This window comes from Mixophyes fleayi, chromosome 2 (genome assembly GCF_038048845.1).
Source record: "Mixophyes fleayi isolate aMixFle1 chromosome 2, aMixFle1.hap1, whole genome shotgun sequence".
NCBI classification, from domain to species: domain Eukaryota; kingdom Metazoa; phylum Chordata; class Amphibia; order Anura; family Limnodynastidae; genus Mixophyes; species Mixophyes fleayi.
This window is the reverse complement of record NC_134403.1, coordinates 72,737,961-72,763,473: the sequence shown is the minus strand read 5'-3', so window position 1 is coordinate 72,763,473 and position 25,513 is coordinate 72,737,961. Positions and strand designations below refer to the sequence as shown.

Sequence of the window (25,513 nt, the reverse complement as noted above, 5' to 3'; positions counted from 1 at the left end):
AATACATACATGTGTCTAACTAACTTTTCATACCAAGGTTCAGAGGACAAGGGGCTATCAACTGCATATGGAAGAAAGATGGTTTCACCATGAGCACTGAAATGGGTTCTTTACTGTAGGTATGGTTATGCTGTTTAATTCCTTACCGCATGAGATGGTGATGTCAAATTTACTAATAGAATTCAATCTACAAGTAGTAGAGGACATCTTGATGGTGACTGGTCCAGCCAAGTCAGCTGATTGTCATTTTTTGGACCCAAGAGGAAATATTTTTCCCCTGTGAAGCTAAAGAGGCATTGGGTGTTAAGGGTTGACAGACCTTTGTCTTTTTCAACCATACTATGTAACTTGCATGAACAATATATTATGATGCATCAATATATATATATATATATATATATATATATATATATATTAGTGTGTATATATATATATATATATATATATATATATATATGTATCCTCATCAACATTTATTTATATAGCGCCAGCAAATTCTATAGCGCTTTACAATTGGGAACAAGCATTAATAAGACAATACTGGGTAATACATACAGACAGAGAGGTAAGAGAACCCTGTTCGCAAGCTTACAATCTATGGGATATATACACATATATATATATATATATATATATATATATATATATATCTCTTTAAAATGGACAGTGATATAGCTTTAGTGGTCTGGGTCAAATTTTCTATATATTTTCTTCCATATATTATTTTTTTGGTCTCTTTCAGCACTTGTGTATTCATTTGAATACATAGAATACGTTTTGTTTGATAGCGCAGCATGAGTATGCAATTTGCACAATTACTTGCATTGTATGCATATTCAAGATGATCTATTAATGGTCTAGAGCAGCACAAGCATTGTTCCATTGTTCCTCTAACTATGGCATTTGTAACACATATAATGCACACCACAGCGATATCCAAACCACTGTCTCTATGGTGTATGATAGAAACTGCTAATCTTTTGGTTGGAATTTTTGAAGGGATTTCCAACTCTTACACAACCCTTAACCATTAAGAAGTCTTAATATACAGTCTATATTATGGCATCCCTTTATCTAGACTAAATCCATTTGAATTCATAAAAAAGGGGTTCTTTCTTTAAAAAATCATGACAATTCTTTTTTTTCAGCCACAAAATGAATAATACATACAGGCATCCTGTCACAGAGTGTCAGAGGCCAGCATGATTTTTGGCTGCGTCACCTTGAACCTTATAAAAGCACCAAGGATTGCTCAGGAATAATTAGACCGTTTTTAACACATTTTAACAAGTTTGAAAAAAATACAGCTGTGAAAAATAATGCAACCAGGATGACAAGGAACAAACAAGCATCCCTAACAAGATACAATCATACTTGCCAACATTTTAGATTTGGCTTCCGGGAGCTGCCGGGGGGAGGTGGGCGTGCAGGGGGCGGGGCTCCGAAAATCGCAGCATTTTGGCCCCGCCCCATGACGTAATGACGCAAAACGCGGCATTTTACAGCGGGGGTGGTGCCAAACGCTGCGATTCCCGGTGAATCACGGCGTTTGAATCTGATTCTGCCCACTTCACTAGGAAGTGGGCAGATCGGGGAGATTGCCACACTCTCCCGTGAGTCCGGGAGACTCACGCGAAATGCGGGAGTCTCCCAGACATTCCGGGAGAGTTGGCAAGTATGGATACAATGCATGGATTTCATGCTTCATAAATGTATGTCTAGGTCTATATGTGTTCAGTTATATGTCCTTCCTGTGTTTTACATTAAAAAATACACCAGTGTCAGTAACTAGTTCTCACGTAGTGTACACCAAAGGTTAAGCCCGATAATCAACATCACTTTTACTACTAAAGATGATTTCTTTGTACTGGTGGCTTGTGTGTGGCTTGGTCTTTGCACGACAAAAACAAGATAGCAGCAAACAAAAAGTAACAAAAATTTAAATCATAAAGGGCAGAACATGCAGCTTCTTCCAAAAATAATATTATAGAATAATGCTGAGTCATATGAAGAGTGTGTTAGTAAGGGAAACAATAATAATGTTCATTATTTGTAATGCTAAGTGTATAGTTACAGTATTCAGATTATTGCTACTTCTTTTGTTGCGGTTTTACCTACTTTCATACCAACTTACAATTAAAAATGATGCCTGTCTTTGCAACATGCTGCTCCACATTCTGTTTCTGATAACACTTTTAGCAGTGCCCCTCACAGTGCCTGTAGAAGAATACATTTGGTGAATACATCTGTGTTTTGCCAAGCTACCAAGCAAATGCAGTAATATATCACTTTGTTTCTGATTTTTGAAACTTTATGGAAATATTCTGGATATTACAATGTATCTATTTAAGTCCAGACTGCCAATTTTCTTGCATATATTTAATTTAATGGAGGTGAGATTTGGGGTATGCTGCTTCAATCTAGTCCTCATGTAGCTCATCGAATCACAGGGAAACCCATCACCGCTATGAATGGCTGGCAGAGGCTCAGTTAAACATTTGGCAGAATTTGGCTCAACAATTAGCACAAATGTGGGAATAGCCCTAGTGGCATTCGGCACGGTGCTGGTTAATCTTTAGGGGTCCACATTGTTTTTGCAGGCCCTATTTTCCTCTAGGGTTGGTTGTCACTTTGTCAGGGAGAAACCACGCCTAGAACTGGTACTGGAAATTTCAAGGGGACCCCATGCTTTTTGTCCCCCCGATTTTGTCAGTACCAGCCTAGGCTGGCAGCACTAGGCACTAGGACTTGTTTGACAATTTTTGGGTAGGGGCATGCTTTTTTAATTATTGTTTTATTATTATTATTATTATTATTATTATTATTATTATTATTATTATTATTATTATTATATCTGTTTCTGACACATAGGCTGTTACATATCATAGAGTTAAAACATATTATGCTCTTTTAATGAAGGAGAGGCTTAAGCATATCTTATGAAAATTGACATATTTTACATATTATGGCGCTCGTATCTCGGTATGTGTGGCTCTGAATACACGGTAAACTACCGGACATAATTTACGGTTACGATGTAATTGTGTCCATCTCTACATAGGGTTCTTGATGTCCAGTAGTGGGATGACTTGCTCTTTACATTTTTGTTTGGAGTTTTGTTTGTTTGATATTACTACATGTTTAAACATATACAGAAATATGCTGACACCATTAAAAGATCAACAATAATATCATATGATGCTTTAGTAATATAAATAGTTTCGGTGGACCCGACTTCCTTCTTAGAATATATTGCCATTGGCATTAGGAACAGGCTCCCAGCAAGCATATGGATGAAATGTTAGTAACTAATAAAGTAGAACCAGAGAAAAAAAAGCCCGCGCTCGGTATATCCCATATTATATATGGTACCATCTGCTTGGCAATAAGCCCGCGCTCGGTATATCCCATATTGTATGTGGTACCAGCTGCGTGGCAATATAAATGCCCATATATGTATACAAAACTAAAAGACAGTTGTCAACGCTTATCCTTTAAACTGCATATCTGTGTGTGTCTAGCAAAATGGAAACATGAGGTATTAGTTCATATTTTGATCAAAAGATTTAAGCCTAAAAAAGTAAGCATTTGTGGTGTAGTTGTATACAATAAAATGTGACTTTTTACCATTTGTATCTGAATGTCTACAGGGATGCATGTATGTCTATGAATGCATGAAAGATTTTATTTTTAACTAGTCACTTTGGCTAATTAAAATATTGCAGGTATAAAATGTCATTGAATTTGTCAGCAAAAATATGCTAAACACATATCGTTTTCCAAAAGGAAAAACTCCGGATAGATGCTCTTTTTACTGATAAATGCCCCTCCTCACGACTGGCAGACTCGTGAAGCTCTAGTATCCGGGATCTCTGCAGCTGACAATAGTCAGATCTTCAGGTGTCAACACTAAGGAAAAATTTGAATATCTCCTCCTCAGTATCGCTAATGCTGACTGGAAGACTTGGTAGACGCCAAATCAGCGTTATCATGCATTTGCACTGTGCGGTGGATTCATTCAGACCTGTTTATAACTATACTAGGATCTACATATTTGCAAGAAAATAAGATTATTGCTTGATTAAGAGCATCATGGGCCTCAGATTTTTCACTGGTTTAATTGATTTAACTCTCTTGTAATTGTACCTTTATCACGGCGCTACCATTAGGCAAACCTAGGCAGTTGTCTAGAGTGATAATGATTAGGGGGCACCTTACACACTAAATGAGTGACATAATGACATCATTTAACTCATCCAGAGATTTTAATGCCACTGCAGCGCCCCCTCATGGAGTGATGGACTCTGACCTGAAGGGGAAGCTGCCAGCTGCTCCTTGCATGTGAGCTGAAGGTTGCTGCTCCTGCATGTCAGTGTTACACTGGGAGTGTGGCCCTTGGCTATGAAGTCACAACCAAAAACCATACACCCAGTCTGAAGAGCTAAGGATTCCACCCCGCCGGCCAAGGTAAGGAGCAGGGAGGGCGCCCTACCGAAGTGGGTGCTTACACCGACCATGAGCTAAAAAATAGACATACTGATTAAGTCGTTTCCCTCTGGAATAACTCCTGGCTTTCCCAGTATTGGGGTGACTTCACGGCATCCTGGACTGCTCCCAAATATTCCTCACAATTTTGACACAATGTGGTAAAATGTGTGTAGAAAAAGCACTATCCTTGGCATGGCTTGGACAGATTAGGGACATGGTTAGCAGGGATTAGGTACAGAGTGAAAGGTGTCCCCCTTGTCTGCCTTCAGAAGGTGTGTGTTGCAAATGCCAAGGCCCCTTGTTGTTTGAATTCATTTTTCCTTTTTTTTTCCCAATAAAGCAAAACACTGAAAAATCCACACAAAATAATAGTGTTTGTTGGCAGGATCCAAGGCCTGTTTTATAAAGAAGTATTGAATTGCAGTTCCATCTTGCTAACACAGCCCTAAAGTGTACAATAAACAAAAGGCTATTTGTTTCCCATTTGTGTGCTTTCATTGCATCAAGCTACGAACATTGATGCTAGATGATGCAAGGTTTGTGTGGAATATTTGCAACATGATTTCAGTGTTAAATCTGGCAACTAAGCCTTGGCACATGGCGATTCTTTACCATATGGAAAAACAAGAAAAATGTTGGTGGAGACCACTCCAAAATGTAATTAGTTGGCACGGAGAGCCAATGAGGTTTAAGCTGAGAAAGGAGCCAGTGTGTTGAGTCATATGACATTATAAATTCAATGCGAGGTGCCAGGCCGGATCATTACGTGCGCACAAGAGAGAGAAAACACTGGTTTTATTTCCCACAGGTATGGCTTATGAACTGGAGAACCCTCTGTCCATCAGCAGAGTCTCGTTGTTGTATCTGAGATGACTACAAGAATTACACAAGTTGGATTTCAGTCTAGTCCTCATATAGTCAGCTGGAGGCTCCATTGCCCTAGGAGTATCATTCTTGTTGGATTTGGTTTCTTTTTCATTTCCAAACCCTCTGCCAAGTGCTTTGCAGTCTTCTTATTTGTGTGAACAATAAAACAAGCCAGAAAAATACTATCCAGTGCCTATTCCTTTAGCGGTGCTCACCAGCCAGCTTGTTATTAAACAAGTTGGAGTCAATTGAATGTAACTGTTTATTTCCTGAACTAGTTTCCTCTGATAAAGAACGACCCAAGAACGAATTCAAAGCCTTGGGACGTATGAGGGAATTTATTTTTTTATCCTTAACTAACTCTCACTCCCACTTAATTAAACTATATTTACAAATATTATACATACAATATTTCCACTCTATAGAAAATGGTGGGGTGGACTTGTTTTATGGCTTTTTGACCATGTAGGTGACACTGGTGCTTCTGCTATTTACAAAGAGACTTGTGGATTGGAAATCAGTATGACAGCTTTCACTCATACTTAAAATGATTATTTCTAAAGGTGCTGACATACAAACTTCAATTAAATCAAAACACAAACACCTCAGTATATGGCTTCAATGTGTCCAATTGTCCTTGGACAGTTCACTTTTTCTGCCAAAAATCTGTACTGTGTATGGCCAGAAATTTTTTGGCCAGTTAAATGGCGAATGTTTATTTGCTCTCAACACAAGTGTTAAAAAAGTTTTATTGTGCTTATTATGCTTATTGTGCTTATGATCTGGCTGGGTGTAGTTGTATCTGATGTTAGCCTTACATAAGCCTGGGGCATATGCTAGTGGTAGAGAGCTGGGTGTATCTTGAGATGACCATATGGGCGTAAATACGTTATTTTTACATGCATTCTATGCAGTCTATGATCTACATTATTCATATATACCTAATAGAGTTCCAACTAGGGTGGAAGCTGTCTGCATATTTTAGTCCACAAGTGCATAACCTTACATTTATTTTGATCTTTATCTAGCATGTTGCACTCTATCTCCCAATTTATCTAGACTCCTTTGCAAGGATAACAAATCTTGAATGTACTCTAACAGACTACATAGAGGAATCACTATTTATTCCAACTTCTATATAATGTAGAAGCTTATTAATCAGCATTGGTGCCAAGACAGGATCCTGGGTTACAGTACGTACATCCTTTATTCAATTAGAGTATAAACCATAGAGTATAACTACCCTGGGCTTGAAATTTAGCCAGTCTTTTGTCAGGAATATATTGCATTTTCTAGACCTATAATCTTCAACTTATATATTAAGTGCTAGTGAAGCACAGTGTGAGACGCTTAAAAAAAATCTAAATTTACTACATCCACAGCCAACCCTCTGTCCAATTTACTACTCACTTCTTGACAGTATGTAAGTAGATTTGTTTGACAAGTATTCTAGCTGTTGCTGATTATAATTTTTTGCACCGTACCAGTTTGTAGAGAATCTTTAAAAATTAAAAATAATGGTTTGGGAACAGTTAGGTTCTCTGAGGACACATGGAGGTAAGCTATCTGGCCCAGGTTCTTTATTTACATTTACTAATGTCTAATATTTTTGGGCCACAGAAGTACATTTGGTATTGGGTCAGTAGTAGTATTTTAAAATATAATCGTACCAGCTTGTGTCTTTGTTAAGAGGTAAAGAAAATATTTAATTACTCTACCTACTCATAGTACAAATTATCATTTTTTTGCTATCAATATAGCATACTTGCCAGCTGCATTTTACTCCCCTCCAGGAGGTCCCAGGGAGGAGAAGTGGCAACTGCGGTGGGGGGCACGATGAAGCGTCATAAAGCTGTCGTCATGTCATTGTGCTGCAGGGGACGGGGCCAAAATGACAATAGTCTCCGCGATTTGTGTCATTAAGGCTCCCTGTCCCTCCCACTTCATTAGGAAGTTGCCGGGATGCAGGAGAATGGCCTGCACTCCCGGTAGCTCAGGAGAACTACATGAAATTCAGGAGACTCCCAGATATTCCAGGAGAATAGGCAAGTATGAAATATAAGCTACCTAAAAACTTTTTTGGGGAGGGATCGTCCTCTACTTAGCAACATGTTTTTCATTATCTATTTTACTAAATATGCGATTTTGCAACTCTTGCTAGATTCCTTGTAACTCACAAATGAAGAATTTCCTCTGACTTATTTTTTAATACCCTCTTCTTTGCTTTTTTTTTTTTACCTTTAATGTAAGCAACATTGCCTTTTATTTTATTCTTTTCCCCACAGAAATACAATGATAAAAATATGTATTAAAGAGGTCATAGACAAAGCCCAAAAGCAGATTTGTACCCGTAGTTTGTCTCAATTTTCTCAAGTGTGCCTCGATTTTCACCAAAGTGAAGCAAGATGGCAGCATTTGCAGATAAGCAGAAGGTTGCACAGGCAAGGAGAGGAGTTGAACGTTCCAAGCATAGTATGTAGTAGATGCACATTTAATGAGATCCATTCTGCATTTCCATGTTGCACGATCCACTGCTGGTAGAGAAGAAAACTTCCAGGTGCACACGCATAGAGAAAGTACTGATGTCCCCTACTCTCATGATTACTTGCTAAACTGAGCAATAGTTTAGGAGACAAATGGAAAGATTTATTTTAGTGAAAAGGATGGCTCTAAAGTGGAAGGAGGTTGGACACTTGAGCGCACTTCAAGGTTGCCGGAGCATCTGCCTTGAGCAGAAGGTAGGTTGAGACACCTTGAGGTGCGTTGAATGGTCCATCCAGATGCAACACTGCAAAACCAAGGCATTTTACTATGTGTATAAATGACCTCTTAGGAAACCTCCATTCCAGTTTACTAGTTGAATGGCATGGGAAAATTAGCCCCTTCTTGAAGTGTTTTGTCAAATCAACATGCACTTATTTCTTATAGTTTAAATCAATGCAGATTACACAATGACCGTCTCCCAGGTCCTCTTTAATTTGAAAATATATGTTATAAACTTGTATATTTTGAGATTACAAGATAAAACATGGCACTTTTCCTAGTTGGGGTTTCTACTAACTGACGCATGAAATTGTCTTGCTGCAAACTTAAAACCTTTCACCCCTTTGCATTGCTGAAGGTACATTACACCAATCATTTTCAGGGTAATTAGAATCCCCTATAATTCCAACATTGTCCATTTGTGCTATCTTTTCTATCTGTAATTGGAGTCTCTCCATCATCATCATCTATACAGTGGAACAATTATCTTGACAGGTCTCATGCCCAGTTAAAGGTCCACTCATGATGTTTCTTTCTCAAACTTTGCTGTGTGGTGGGTAGAATATCATTCTATATTCAACATACATGTTAACAGTAAAAAGACAAATAAACGTTCACAAACCAAAATGTCTAATAAGTAAATTAGGACCCGCTGTTTTTAGAGGATTCACCTTTGAAACACTTGAATTCAAAAAGGCCTCCTCACTAAATAATGGCACATCTTGGATATAAATCACAAGCCAAGTCAAGCTTCTCCCTTGGTAGCATAGTAGGTGACTTACAGTAAGTCGTTTAGTAGTAGTTTATTTTGTGAGCACATTCTTTCTCTTCTTTATTTTATAGTTTATATGCTTGTAAAGGATACGTCTGTTTCTCAAGAAAAAGGAGAGTTTGGTTTCACAAATTTATTGTGAGGGATATAGGTCATATGGGGAACAATGCTGAGTTCATGGTATATTACCTTGAAGTGGTCCTGTCAGGGATTATTACCATTCTCTCAATAACATTTGGTCATTTAGTAATGTTGCCCATCTGTTTCAAAACATTACTTTTATATCTGTCTCCTTTCCCCTACTTAACACCCTCAGTTACACAAATATTTGCTTGATGAATCTGATGATTAAATAGACATCAGTGGTTTATAAAGGCATGACATGTCCATGGCGGAATGTATTAGAGAGAAAACTATGTATAATAAACTTCCTTCCCCCTCTCCTTTAACTACCCTCACCTTGCCCTGCCTCCTGTCTCCCCCCTCCTTTCCCTGAGTGGCTACCTGCACTGCTGAGGTGTAACAAAATAGGACGGACTTCATTGTCTGCCCCTCCTTTCTTCATGTCACTTGCATTGGGCCGCCTAGCGACCATCCTCCCTTATCCCTCTTCAGCGCTATTGCTGCGCCTGCGATTCCTTTAAGCATACAACACAGTTTATTGAATATCCTCTCCTTATTGTCAAATGCTGATGTCAGATTTCTCTGTCAGGGACACAGAGCATATATTATCTAACAGCGATGATAGCCGACCTTTCTGGGTCCAGCAGGCGAACTGAGATGGTATCACAGTAGATCTTTGGTGTGATGACGTTCATCGGTACCACCTTGTAATTTCCCACTGCGTTCACAAATTATTACCTGTTTTATAGTTGAGAGAAGAGGATTATGTGGGAGGTAGAGCACAGACGTGAACTAAAGTGCAGCCATTAATAACTGACCTTGTGATCTTGGACACGTCAGTGCACAGAAGATTCAAACGTCTATGGACAGGAAATGTGTACAGATCGTGGCACCTGATTTGAGGAGCCGTGGACACCCAGTCAGCATGGCAATCAGAACGCAGTTCCCATTTTAGTTACTTGCATGCCTAGGAGAGGTTGCAGTTTTCTGTTTGAGAAAGTTCTCTGTTTTCCAAAAATGGCTGCCAGGAGACTGTGGACTGTTCTGGTAAAAATTCCAGCACATGGACCCTCACCAGTGATTCACTGAGGGATAGTTAATAAAGATAAAGTGGTATATTTACTAAGCTGCGGGTTTGAAAAAGTGGAGATGTTGCCTATAGCAACCAATCAGATTCTAGCTGTCATTTTGTAGAATGCACTAAATAAATGATAGCTAGAATCTGATTGGTTGCTATAGGCAACATCTCCACTTTTCCAAACCCACAGTTTAGTGAATCTAGCCCAAGGTGTTATCCTGAGGTGAATAGACCTTTAATTCTGCCAGAAAAAGAAATTACTATTTTCTATAATAACCTGAACATCTCTTTGCACATTTCTTTACATTTGTAGAGAAAGAAAAAAAGCAGAAACATACACTATTACTTCACATGACTGGATATTTTTTTCTAGCAATGCTATGTTGTCCTACATACTACATTTCCTTTTTGCTTTTGAATAGTTTCAAATAACATTCAGCAATCTTCTTTCACATCAGCGGACCCCCAGTTCTAGGATTCTCATGTGTCCTGGTTTTCCTGTGACATGACCAGCTTTAGCCACTGCAATTCTGCAAGGTAAAATAGAGAATTGTTGAGAAATGTTCCTATGTCCCTGTCACAGATTATTATCACCTAATAAGATCAAGAATCAAAAAATGGCTTTAATAGTAGAGACATGGTTGTCTTCTTCCATTGTTAAAATATTAAAATACAATCAATATCAGACTGCTTTGTAATGGGCTAAGGCATATATCTAGTTGTCCTGTATGACCTACAGCCTTAAATTCAGTAAATGCAAAATCAGTGTGGTTAATGAAGCTAACATCTGCTGTTATCATTAGGGTCATTTAAACTAAGATATTTTATTCTTCAATTGTACAAAATTTCACAAAAGTATTCTTAGGTTTGCTCAAAATAACATTCTTTACAGATAACCCTGACCAGACACCAGCAATATAGTCTGACTGACTGAGCTGTTAATTATTACGTTTATAATGCTTTACCGATAAAGTGACGTTATATTCATCAGTAAAAGCCAATTGTAACCTTTGCAACCAATTCAGCCTCCAGTGTCCTCCACTGGGTGAATCATGAATACCCATGAATCACCCAGTGGTCAAGCCTACAAAATCCCACTGTGCGATTACAGCTCCAAAATAGGACAATACACTGACCAATATTCCGTACCAAACTGTAATAGAAAAAAATATAGCAATGTCAACACATTTTATTATAAGACATTATCTATTTAAAGGTGGTGTATAAAATCCTAATTTTCTGATTGGGCTTAAGGCATTTTTTCATGGTAAATTATGTATATTAGCACCAGGGCTGGCGGAACAAGGTAAGCCCGGTAAGCACGTCAGGAGGTTAGCCTTCTCCGTTAACTTTCGAGTCCTTGTTCTGAACAGAGCAGGGATCAGAATAGGTGCACCTAGGCACCTCGCTGAAGGAGAGAATGATGCATGCGCAATTTACCAGCAGGGCGACCTGGAAATACAAGGGCCAGCCCTGGATAGCATCTCCCCTCCTAGTTGGATGGCTGTGCACTTGTCCAATCAGAATTTGGCTGTCATTTCTAGATGGTGTGTCAGATGCCTTATTCCTCCATCACCCATAGACAATTTCTAAAGCTCACTAGCAGAGGTCCCCATTGAGGATTATTATTGGGATTCTACTCAACTATGCAATGGCATGTGGGGAAAAGGAAGCTTATGAACTAAACTTAGTTAACTTTGGAAAACTCGTTTAAAGGAAAGTATTCTATCAAGCTTGCAATACACTATATGGACAAAAATATTTGTCCATACCTGTTAAATATTTAATTGTGAGGTTTCAATCAGACCAGTTCCCAGAGGTGTATAAAATCAAGCACCTAGCCATGCAGTCTCCATTTGCAAACATTTGTGATACAAAGTAGGTCGTTCTGAAGAGCTCAGTGACTTCAAGCGTGGAGTCTAATGGAATGGGTTTTCATGGCCGAGCAGCTGCATGCAAGCCTCACATCACCAAGACCAATGCCAAGAGTCGGGTGGGGTGGTGCAATGCACACCGACACGGGACTGTGGAGCAGTGGAAACATGTTCTATGGAGTGATAAATGAAGCTTCTCTGTTTTGCAGTCAGATGGGCGAGTCTGGGTTTGGTGGATGCCGGAAGAACGTTACCTGCCTGACTTCATTATGTTAACTGTGAAGTTTGGTGGGGGAGGGATAATGGTATGGGGCTGTTTATCAGGGTTTGGGCTAGGCCCCTTATCTCCTGTGAAGGCCAATCTTAATGCTTCAGCATACCAAGTAATTTTGGACAATTCTATACTTCCAACTTTGTGGCAACAGTTTGGGCAAGGACCTATTCTATTTCAACATGACTGTGCCCCAGTGCACAAAGCAAGGACTACAAAGACATGGTTTGATGAGTTTGGTGTGGAAGAACTTGACTGGTCCTGACCTCAGCCCCATTGAACACCTTTGGGATGAACTAGAACAGAGATTGTGAGCCAGGTCTTCTCATCCAACTTCAATGCCTGAACCCATAAGTGCTCTACAGAATAAATAGGCACAAATTCCCACAAAAACACTCCAACATCTTGCGGAAGCTGCTATCGCTGCAAAAGTGGGACCAACTCTATATTAAAGTATATGTATTTGAATAAATTGTGATTACAGTCCCTGTTGGTATAATGGTCAAGCGTCCGAATACTTTTGTCCATATAGTGTATGTCCATCCATTGTGACCATAATCATCAATCTAAAACAGAGCCATACTCCAAGTTGTAGTTGTTCAGTTGTCCAAGTTGTTCATGTTTTTGAAGGTCATAAAGAGGAGATTGGGACAATAAGAATTATTATAGTTTAGCTTTCATAGTGGCATAGTTAGAGTCCCCTGGGTCCTAATGCAAAATCTGGGCCAGACCCCTCTTACCCCTGGAAACACCCATCAAGCATGTTATACAGCCAGACCAGTAAATAGTCTAGAAACCAGTTTACAGTATATAACAAATCAGTTTAAATAGATACTTTTCTCCCAAATAACCAATAGTAGTACAGCTCTATGGTCCAATCTCAGCATTCCAGCGCAATCAGTACAAATTGTTCAATTTATAGTATTCATCGCACCTAATGTTTTGTACACTCACCAAATAACCACTCTTATTTACTCACAAGCCCATTGACAATTGTATTGTGCAGAACCCCCCATACTCCCATTGGCCAGCTGCTCTCCACTAGACAGCATAGTGCAAGCTTCCTGTAGTATCCACTGGTATCCAGTAGCTTTACTTCTTACTACATCAACATTCATTCAGACATATTGGGATCGGATCCAAGCACAGTATAACAGTAGTTGGAAGCAATATGCACACTAACTGGCAAGAGCATCACATGTGCTTTCCCTTCCAAAGTTTTCTCAAAATTAACATTACTAAAATAGAGCTCATTGTCTTCCTTCTTCTAGATTCTTATTTCATCTGTCCCTCAACTCCACTTGCTGGGCGTTACCCTCGACTGCTCCCTCTCTTTTGACCCCCACATTCAATCCCTTACCCAGCCCTGTCACTTTCAATTATGCAACATCGCCCATCCAGCCCTTCCTATCTCAGAATGCTACCAAAACCATTATCTATGCACTCATCATTTCCTATCTTGATTACTGTAAGCTTCTCCTCACCAGCCCCCCCAGCTCCTTCCTTGTCCCCCTTCATTCTACACTCAACACCACTGTGAGACTTATCGTCCTTTCACACCACTCTTCTTATGCCTCTCCTCTCTGCCTTGCATTGCACTGGCTGCCATTCCCCTACAAAATCCTTTTCAAACTCCTCACCATCACCTAGAAGACCCTTTCTCACTCAACTGCCCCTTATATCTCCAACATTTTCTCCATTCACACTCCATCCCCTCCCTGAGCTCAGCCAATGACCGTCGCCTCTCCTCCACTCTGATCACCTCATCCCATTCCAGAATCCAAGCTTTCTCCTATACTGTCCCCCTCCACTGGAACGACCTCCCATGCTCCATCCGGCTGTCCCCTAATTTGTGCTCCTTCAAACAAACACTTATAACTCCTGTTTCTCAAAGCCTATCAGCCATCCACCTAACCCTCTCTTCATGCTTGCTCTTATCAACTCTCTCTTCCCAGCCCTGCGCTTGAGCCCTCTTCTGACTCCCTTTGTGCCTGCAGTCTATTTACCTTCCCCTAAGGATGTAAGCTCTTATGAGCAGGGCCCTCTTCTCCTACACCGATTTTTCTGCTCCAACTTTACTACAATAGCTGTGCCTGGAGCTTCTGAAGTCTTGGTATTATTCGTTTATTGTTCTGTACTGGTTTATCCTATATGGTCTACTGTTTGTATTGTGTACAGTGCTCCGGAAATCTTGTGGCATATTATAAATAAAGAATAATAAGAATAATCAGCAACATTACAACCACTTGTCTAATATTGTGTAGGTCCCCATTGTACCGCTAAAATAGCTCTAACCTGTTGAGGCATGGACTTCACAAGACCTATGAAGGTGTCCTTTGGTATCTGGCACCAAAATGTTTACAGCAGATCCTTTAAGTTCTGTTGCAAGATGGGGCCTCCATGGCTCCTACTTGACTTTCCAGCACATTCCACAGATGCTTGATCGGATTGAGATGGGGGAAATTTGGAGGCAAAGTCTACACCTTGAACTCATGTTACTCAACCCATTACTGAACAATTTTTGTAGTGTCACAGGGCACATTATCCTGCTGAAAAAGGCCATTGCCATCAGTGAATACCATTGCAATGAATGGGATGTACTTGGTCTGCATGTTTAGGTAGGTAGTATGTGTCAAAGTAAAATAAACATGAACACCAGGACAAAAGGTTTCCGAGCAGAACATTGCCCTGAGCATCAGACTGACTCTGCCAGTTTGTCTTATTCCAATAGTGCATCCTGGTGCCATCTCTGCACCCGCACCAGCCGTCCATATGATGTAAAAGAAAGTGTGTTTTATCAGACCAGGCCACCTTTTTCAATTGCTCCATGGTCCAGTTCTGGCTCTCATATGTTCATTGTAGAGGCTTTCGGCAGTGGACAGGGGTCAGCATGGACAATCTAACTTGTCTGCGACTACGCAGCCCCATACGCAGCAAGCTGTGATGCGCTATGTGTTCTGACACCTTTCTATGATATACAGCATTCATTTTTTCAGCAATTTGTGCTACAATAGCTCTTCTGGGGGAATGGACCAAACGGGCTAGCCTTCGCTGCCTCGCGCATCATTGAGTCTTGGGCACCCATGTCCCTGACACTGGTTGTCCTTACTTGGACCACTTTTGGTAGGTACTAACCACTGCACACCGGGAACACCCTACAAGACCTGCTATTTTGAAGATGCTCTGACCCAGTCATCTAGCCATCACATTTGGCTCTTGTCAAAGTCGCTCAGATCCTTACGCTTGGCAATTTTTCCTGCTTCCAACACATCAACTTCAAAAACCATCTGTTCATTTGCTGCCTAATATATCCCACCCCTTGAACAGGTGTCATTGTAACGAGATGCTCGCTAAAACAGTGCAACCATTTCAGTTATAGAGATAAAATAAAGTTATAGCTAATTGACAAAAGAAGAATGAGTCCTATCATCTGTGAAAACACCCGTTTCCCCCCACAATTGGACTTTTCGCCCTTTAATAAATCAGCCTCTTAGTTCAGTAACAGTATGTATAAGGTTAGAGCTGACAATGGTCCCTTGGCACTTTGGTGAAATACTCTGCTAAGATTATTTAAATTAAGATATTTCAACAACAGCTGCTGAGTCAGCCAGTTCAACAATCAGTAATTAAGTATAAAGAATTGCACATTTATGACTATATAATTTAAATATAAATGGCAGAGTTCTTGCCCTAACTGAAATGGTTTACATTTATGCAAATGCTGCTTAATTAAATTACATTTCTTGCACACGTATGTTCTTGAAGCTGGTGTAATTAAACGAGGTTCAGAATATTAAAATACCCCTGACTGAGTTCTTCTCCATCTCAGGAAGCAAGTTTATTTTTAGACCAGATAAATAGTACTCATAAACATACACTTTCTGACAGTGTGTGAAAGACTGCAAGCAAGATTAGCATTTTTTACGAAACAGATACTGACCCATAACAGACACTGAAACACAGGAAACAGCATAGCGAACATTCTGATGACATAGGAGCAGTAACAACTATTTTCAAGACCTCCGCCCCCCCCACAAAGCAGCATGAGAGAGAGTGTAACTTGAGATTATTATATTAAGTCATATGATTTCTTAGATTCATATTCGGACATGACAAACAAAAATGATTGATTTACAGAGCTCTGCATTTCTAATGACCATCCTCCTGGTTGGGAAATTGGAACTTGAACAGTGAGAATGAGTTGTAACCCAGAGAAGATTTTAAATGGGGAACTAGAAGTATTTTAGAACAAAATGAACTGAGCAATCTTGGTGAAAGCTCCAGGCACTTTTTTTTTTTGGTTTTAAAATAGAATTGGAGAACAAATTTCACAAACAACCACAAGATATTTATACTCAGAATAGGGAACTGCGTTTTTGATAGCCAAAGATGGGGTAAGAGATGATATCAAAGCTTTTCCTGAAAAACAAACGGTCGGGGGATATTTTTGTAACAACAAAAATTCATCTGCAGTTTTTTGTTTTACATATAGAGAGAAATACATATGTTGTTGCCTTGTAATGCTCTAGAAGTGTACGTTGAATGTTTTCTTTGTAGTCCAGGGTGTATATTTACTAAACTGCGGGTTTGAAAAAGTGGAGATGTTGCCTATAGGCAACCAATCAGACTCTAGGGGGTAAATGTATTAACATGCGGGTTCTTCAACACCCGCGAGTTCAGCGTCTTCGGCGGGAAACTTCCCTTTACAATGCAGCACCGCTTTAAATTTAATCGCCGAAGACGCTGAACTCGCGGGTGTTGAAGAACCCGCATGTTAATACATTTACCCCTAGCTGTCATTTTGCAGAATGCACTAAATACATGATAACTAGGGGCCTGATTCATTAAGTATCTTAACTTGAGAAACTTCTTATTTCAGTCTCCTGGATAAAACCATGTTACAATGCAAGGGGTGCAAATGAGTGTTCTGTTTTGCACATACGTTAAATACTGGCTGTTTTTTCATGTAGCACACAAATACTTGATAGCTTATTTGTACACTGAAATTTAAGGTTGATATTTGTGTGCTACATGAAAAAACAGTCAGTATTTAACTTATGTGCAAAACAGAATGCTAATTTAAAGTCAGTTTTTAAGATTATTTTCTTGGAACTTTTCTCATTTTATATGTCTGAATAACTAAGAATTATTGTAGATGGTTATTTAAAATACACATCCACTAAACCAGTTATATTAGACTTATTTTGCCCTATACCCTTACATATCCTCCCAGATTTTATGGGTAAACTTTGTATCATTCCAGTAATTATATGATCCTTTCACAGTATATAACTAGTAATAACTGTTCATCAGCACTGGAATCTCAGCTTTTGCTCACTGAAATTGCTATTATACATGAGCAGTACTTTTTTATATGCTAAACGCAAATAAAATGCTATGACAAGGTATTATTTCCCTCTATTATATAGTTGCACATTGAACTATGTTTGGTAAGTTTGTTATGTAGTTAGTTAGTATGGATTCATTACAGACTATTCCAGAGTTGTGACAGCAAACTGATGTACTTTCTGTTCCAAAAACCTATCTATGACATTAAAGAATCCCATTATTATGAATATTGTTTCACTAGTTGTATTTTTTACAGAACATAATCAATGCCTCCATAAAACAGACCCAAAGATGTTCATTATAAGATAAAGAACCTGTGGTAAATAGCTCAAGACCTTCGTATCCATTGATCACATACAGCCATATTACATGTATTGTATACTGAGCAGGGAAAGTTTCCCTTGCTTACCTTCGAAAATTGAGATAAATGATAAATTCGGCTTTGGGTGCAATAACTAAGTCCCAAAATATTACTTATCTAGAATTCAGCATTCATCTTGCACAACAAGTCCCCCTAAGCATTGAGCTTGCCCGTGCGCTTATGCTGGCAGTGTGTTATCTGAGGACAAGACAACGATGAGGTTGGCAGGAGAGAGGTGAGCATGGTAGACACTGTGGGAGTGTTAGCATGTTGTCCACTGATAATGCTAAAGCAAACTGAGGGACTGCAAACTTTTCAAAATAGAGGGTAATATGGGTGGTGCAAGATAGAGACAAATCTTCTGGAAAATCTGCTGCAGTCTACAATAGACCTAGGAACTGGCAAATGGCTTATATTAAGAATCTGCCCATACTGTATGGGCAGCACGGTGGCCTAGTGGTTAGCACTTCTGCCTTACAACACTGGGGTCATGAGTTCAATTCCCAACCATGGCCTTATCTGTGAGGAGTTTGTATGTTCCCCCGTGTTTGCGTGGGTTTCCTCCGGGTGCTCTGGTTTCCTCCCACACTCCAAAACATACTGCTAGGTTAATTGGCTGCTAACAAATTGACCCGTGTGTGTGTGTGTGTGTGTGTTAGGGAATTTAGACTGTAAGCCCCAATTGGGCAGGGACTGATGTGAGTGAGTTCTCTGTACAGCACTGCAGAATTAGTGGCGCTATATAAATAAATGATGATGATGATACAAGCTGATGGAACTGCACCTAAAGGTAGTTTTATAAAGTACTAAAACAAGGGGTGAAATTTTAGTACAATTTACTGAGAATTACACGCAGGTGTGCAAACATATCTGTGCATGGCACAGGTAGTACAGTCAGGGTACACATGAGGGTACAAAACAAGAAAACTGCACTATGTAAATGGTCCAAGTAGGAGGAAATAATTAGAGTCTTTTTAAATCACGGTGACAGGTAGACAGTTATATAACTATATTTATTTGATATAAGGAGAAAAGAGCAATCTCACTCATGGAAATTCTTCATGTTCCCCTGGAGATATAATATAACGTCCTCTATGATTTCACAGAACTATTTTAAACCCTGTTGCCATCAAACATGAGCAGCAAAGTCTGTTGTATCTCCCTTTAAGACCTAAGGCATCTGGAAGCTGTGACAAAGATAGGCAAGCATCTGTTACAGGAAAGGGATTTGTATGGTTATGGCTTACAATAACATGACACAGAGGCATCTGCAGCCCCCTTTAGAGAAATTGCTCAAGAATTGTAATGTCAGTCTTGAGATATTACAAACTTTGCAAAGTTTCATGCAGACAATGAGCCAAAGCCCAGGCACTTAGTCTGCATGTTTTACTTGCAGAGAGGTGAAGATAAATGGAATTGTCTGTGAAGGTAAGCAGGGTGCTTTGACCGATGGCAACGTCACAGTTTAATCGGGTTTAAGGAAAAATTATTTTAGTTGATACTAAACATATTCTTAGCTTTCATTCCTTCAGCCACAGCTAAAGTTCCCTTCAACCTCCCTTGTCTTTTTCCAACTACTTGCCGTTATTTTTTGCTTTTTTTCCATCGCCACAGTGCTTCCTAACTCCAACTTCCACTGTGGCCCCTACACATACTTGCCAACATTACCAATTAGAAATAGTAATAAATCAGGCTACATCTCAATTCCACCAAACCACATACATTCATCATCATCATCGTCATCATTTATTCATATAGCGCCAACATATTCCGTAGCGCTTTACAATTGGGGACAAACATAGTAAACTAATAAACAAACTGGGTAAAACAGACAGAAGTGAGAAGGCCTTGCTCGCAAGCTTACAATCTATTGGACAATGGGAGTTTGACACATGAGGTTAAGTCTACATTTGCAGTCGGCCCAGCCAGACTGCGAAGGTAAAAGTGACTCATAAGCTAAATGATCCTGTCACACAACAATGTTGGTCAAGGGGTAGTTGTATAACAGATTGCAATAGGGTAATGTAATGAGGTTAAGAGGGTGGTAAGCTTGTCTGAAGAGGTGGGTTTTCAGAGAACGCTTGAAAGTTTGTAGACCAGAGGAGAGTCTTATTGTGCGAGGGAGAAAATTCCATAGAGTGGGTGCAGCTCGGAAAAAGTCCTGTAATCGGTAATGGGAGGATGTTATGAGTGTGGATGAGAGACGCAGATCTTGTGCATCATTTTTTTGCTTTTCAGCAGCCTTTGTAAAGGCTGAAAATCATGACTCTATTGGAAAATGTTGTTGGATGTTATACACATACCATGTATATAAAAGGAAGACATTCATTTCGCCAATAACTATAATATATTTTACTACTAGCAGACAAGTATAGTAGAAAGAGTTAGAAGATGGGTTAACACGGGACACACTGCCATCCCTACAATTCTGCTGCCTAAGTCCAGGAATTATGCGGCCTTTCAACAAATCTACCAGCATAAATTCTACAATGGCAGTAGGGATCAGCGAAAATATTCCGCTCATCCCACATTTAGCCGGCAGAATTTGGCCTTTAGTGTTCCCAGTTCTACTCCAACCACATCACACAGCAGAATGAATTGATCATAGATGTCCATTCATTCTGACTACAAAACTGGCAAAATGTGATTTTACAGACACGGAGCTCATTCCATGAAACGGCTAAGCAAAAACGAAACTCAAAGATCACATTGTCGGAACTTCACAACTATTTGAGATGACCTGTTCAGCGTTTTGTGCAAAATGTCACTGTAACTTTATTCACCTCTCATCGATAGGTATTTAACAATCTAAGCTGCGGTCAATGGCATTAAGGTGACAAGTAAATATTGATTCAGTATCCCCATAAGTTATAAATAGTGCCCTATGTAACAGCAGTAAACACTGGACAGTGATCGTTAGTGTCTTCTCCATAAAAGAGGTTTTCTGGGTCTGGTAACACCCAGATTTTCTTTGCCACAGAACCCTTGGTGCCAGACTATGGGGTCTATTTACTAAATTGCGGGTTTGAAAAAGTGGAGATGTTGCCTATAGCAACCAATCAGATTCTAGCTGTTATTTTATAGAATGTACTAAATAAATAACTAGAATCTGATTGGTTGCTATAGACAACATCTCCACTTTTTCATACCCCTATGTGTTTAAAGACTATGACATAGCCTGTGATTTCTGTGTTTAAAAACCCTGAGATTTTTGTATCACTTCAGCCAATGGAGTTGTATGTTTTAAAAGTCATTTTAAAAAAAATGGGTAAAAGTGGTATTGGTGTGATTTTGGCAGTGAAAGGGTTTAAATAATTCTGCCATTTCAAGAAATACTTAACACTGATAAATATAGATATAGAGAAATATTATATGTGGTGATTATCAAATATAAGCATATACGAATGTACTGTTGTGACCAATCACTGCATTTTCCTGATCTACACACTGAACAAATTTTAATTAGAGATGAGCGGGCTCGGATATCTGAAATCCGAGCTCACCCGAACGTTGCCGATCCGAGTCGGATCCGAGACAGATCCGGGTATTCCCGCCAATTGCAAAACTGAAACCGAGGCTCTGAGTCATTATCCCGCTGTCGGATCTCGCGATACTCGGATCCTATAAATTCCCCGCTAGCCGCCGCCATCTCCACTCGGGCATTGATCAGGGTAGAGGGAGGTTGTGTTAGGTGGTCCTCTGTCCTGCTATATCTCGTGCTGTGCTGGGGAAATAACAATGCCCTTAGAAGGACACAGCACAGCACAGCACGAAAATTTTTTAAAAAAAGTTATAAAAAAAATAAAAAAAAAATAATTATAAAAAAAAAGAAATTAAAAACAAATATCCAAAAACAATCCTGCAGTATAAGTCCATTGGTACTGCAATATTACAAAGTTCACTGATTCTGCAGAATAGACTGGGAATTAGTGGAAATGATTGTTATTGAATGTTATTGAGGTTAATAATAGCGTAGGAGTGAAAATAAACCAAAAAAACTTGATTTTAACACTTTTTATGTTTTTTTCAAAATAAATCCGAATCCAAAACCTTAAATCCGAACCAAAACCTTTTGTCAGGTGTTTTGCGAAACAAATCCAAACCCAAAACCTCAAGCAAATCCGAATCCAAAACACAAAACACGAGACACCAAAAGTGGCCGGTGCACATCCCTAATTTTAATTCATTCATTTCAATCCATACTCAGCAGCCAAGTATCATTTTTCAGTACCTTGTTGTGCAATTTTCTTTGTAGTCCCAAGTTCTATTTGTAGAACAGAAATAATTATATATCAGCTCATAGCAAGGTATACCTGCTACAACCTGAGGCAGCTGTCCCAGGCAGCATGTGTTGGTGACAGTAATTTTTGTTTTTTACAAAGACAATTTTCTTGATGCAAAAATGTAAATTGTGGGAATTTACATTGTAGGTATCTGTACTTGTCTTTAAAGTGAACACAACTCATGTGCAAATGTTTATGGTGGTTATATAGGGCCTGATTCATGTTTGGATGTAAGTCTGTTTGCATGCTGTATCCTGCGTGAGATAGCTCTGCTCATGTTCAGAAATGGACCAATGAATGCAATGCATGTCCAAACGCAAATGACACTTATAACTGCTTCCTACTTGTAGGGTGGAACGGGAGGTTGGGTTGGAATGGACGGACATAGGCAATGTACATTAAGGGCGTGTCGACGCAGGTACGGCCGATTCAAGTCCTGGGTTTCTTTTAAGTATCTAGTTTCAGTCATATCATTTGCACCAACTACTGGGCAGGTGTAAGGACTGACTGATAGTGATGACTGGCATGGCATAGTCTTTGTTTGGAAAAGTATGTGTATGCGTGCCACTAGCTAGCACAGAATATGTGAATGAGTAAGATTGATGAATAATGATTACACTAATTTATTTTACAATATAATTTTTTTTCATGTGTTCTGATTTGTTCTTATATTGAACTTATGCTTGGGCGCATACTGCAGTCTGTTCTATCTGTTACATACTTGCCAACTTATGGCAAGTATGATCCGGGACCTTCCGAGGGAAGCTGGGCGTGCAGGGGGCGGGGTTCCAAAAATCATGTCATTTTGACCCCGCCCCCGTGTCATTTTACAGCGGGGGTGGGGCCAAATGCCGCAATTCCCAGTGAATCGCGTAATTTTGGACCTAATTATGCCCACTTTACCAGGAAGTGGGCAGATGCCATACTCTCCCGGGAATCCGTGAGACTCCCCCGAGATGCGGGAGTCTCCCGGACATTTGGCAAGTATGATCTGTTAACATACGGCAAGTACCATTTAGGCAGAGTGGACTTACACCCAGATTTAAATTGAGATCTTGAGATCCGCTTGGATTTGAATATGGCCTGAACTACGCTGAAGTTCCGTGATCTTTTTTAAACCACAAGTTGCATTCCAATTTGAATCAGGTCCATACAGTATAAGAGAGCCAGTTCACTCGTGGCCTCAGGCAACAGAATAACTTGATGCACCGCTGCCTAACAGGATAATATTATGTTGATGCCTGTAATTCTGTAAATATCCATACAGTTTCCATACAATTTTGAGTAAAAGAAAGCAGTTATATAAAATGATCTTATCATACAAGATCAGCACTGATTACAAAGGATAATCATTTGTTAGGTGATATCTACTTTCATACTTACATTCTTTTGCTTTTCTCTTCAATGCGGAAATTGGCTGACCTTTATATTTTCTTCAATAAGCAGCTGCACTGGTTGGGTGACCAGTGCTCTATGGAACAGACATTTGTTGGTTTTATGTCGCCAACTATCAGTCATTAAAAATAAAAAAGTAAAGTGCAGGGTTGGACTGAGACTAAAAACCAGCCCTGACATACCAGTCATAAGTCTGTATACATATGGACACTCTGAGCCAAACAGTCTTCCTTAGGTATATCATCATCATCATCACCGTTTATTTATATAGCGCCACTGATTCCGCAGTGCTGTACAGAGAACTCATTCAGATCAGTCCCTGCCCCATTGGGGCTTACAGTCTAAATTCCCTAACACACACACACACACACACACACACACACACACACACACACACAGACAGAGAGACAGACAGAGAGAGACTAGGGTCAATTTTGATATAAAGGTAGTTAGACAATTACATAAATAGCAATTGACCTTCCTTCTACTGGACTTAATTTGGACTAACATAAATCTATATTAATATTTGTAAAAAGTAAAAATTGAGACATGCTGAATGCAACTTAAGGTCATTTAGAGACAATCAGGACACAAGCACAGGCAGGGAGTAATACAACAGTGCTCCCTCCCTCCCTGCTTGAAATGGCTAGCAGGGTATAACTGTCACACAGCCCCTGTCATCCAATATGTGTAACATCCACTTTAGGAGACAAGCTAATGTTCCTATACTTAATGCAATCCTAGACAACCAGCCTCAATTTTCTTACCAGAAATCATACTTGCCAACTTTTGCTGTTTCCCCTCCGGGATCTGAGGTCATCTGGCAAGTGTGCGAGGGGGTGTGGTGATGCCATTGCATCACCGTAGCCCCACCCCTGCCGGAGAATCATATTATTGAGCCTTACCTCCACTCAGGATCCAGTAGAGTTCCAGGAGCACTCCCCGAAACTTGGGAGCCTCACAGACATTCTGGAATAGTAGACAAGTATGCCAGAAATGCCTAATCACCTTTTTACATACCATGGCATCTACTGTCTGCTCCTCTCCTGTTCACCCTGCATCTAGTACCCACTATCAGCAGTCCTTTGTTTCAGTCTTTGTGTGACTGTATTACACTGCAGGTTTAGGTGACCTGAAGCTGTTGCAGATGCTTAGGAGCATTCTAGGACTTTTTGTTCCATAGTAGCTGAAATGCCATTTGTTGACCAAACAAAGCCTTCCCAAAGCTGCTGTGTTATGTGTAACATGGCATTATGTATGTGTGATGTGCCCTCCTTCTTGTGCCAGTCAGTGTAATATATCAGTTTATCATTGTATCATATGTTATGCCACTGTGTGGTGTGCCATTGTCTGTGTGATGTGCCCTCCTTCTTGTGCCAGTGAGTGTAATATAGTAATTTATCACTGTATTATATGCCATTGTATGATGTGCCATTGTCTGTGCCATGCGTTGGTGTGGTTTCGGTGTGCTATGCCCTGTGTGTACACAGTATTCCAGGATTTGTAGTGTGCCACTGTGGACAATGTGCCAATGGCTGTGTGGCAAGCTATGTCATTGTGTGTATAATAAACTGATGTGTTTGTGATTTGTCAGTCAGTATACAGTAGTAAGTGACGGAGTGGTTTGGCCACTACATACTACGCTATGGAACTATAATTCTGCATTATTTCTGTATTTTGTGTGTGACAACTGTTCTAATGTCTGTGACATTGTACTATTGTAAAGCAGGCCCAATGTAGCTTATGAGCTGCGTGCAGAGCTGGGTTAGTGATAACTTAGTTTGCATGAGTCTGTGGTAAGGTGTGTGCATATCTATAAATGTACAACTGTGGTTGACTGTGATTCTGCCTGTATAGTCTCCACCTTTTTGTTTCCTTCCATGTAATAT

At 39.7% G+C, this 25,513-nt stretch overlaps 1 protein-coding gene across 3 annotated transcripts in view; it reads left to right on the top strand.

Moving 5' to 3' along the window:
* The window catches only part of HDAC7 (histone deacetylase 7), a 273,723-nt gene that overhangs the window by 132,721 nt on the left and 115,489 nt on the right, over nt 1-25,513 (top strand). The window lies entirely within an intron of this gene.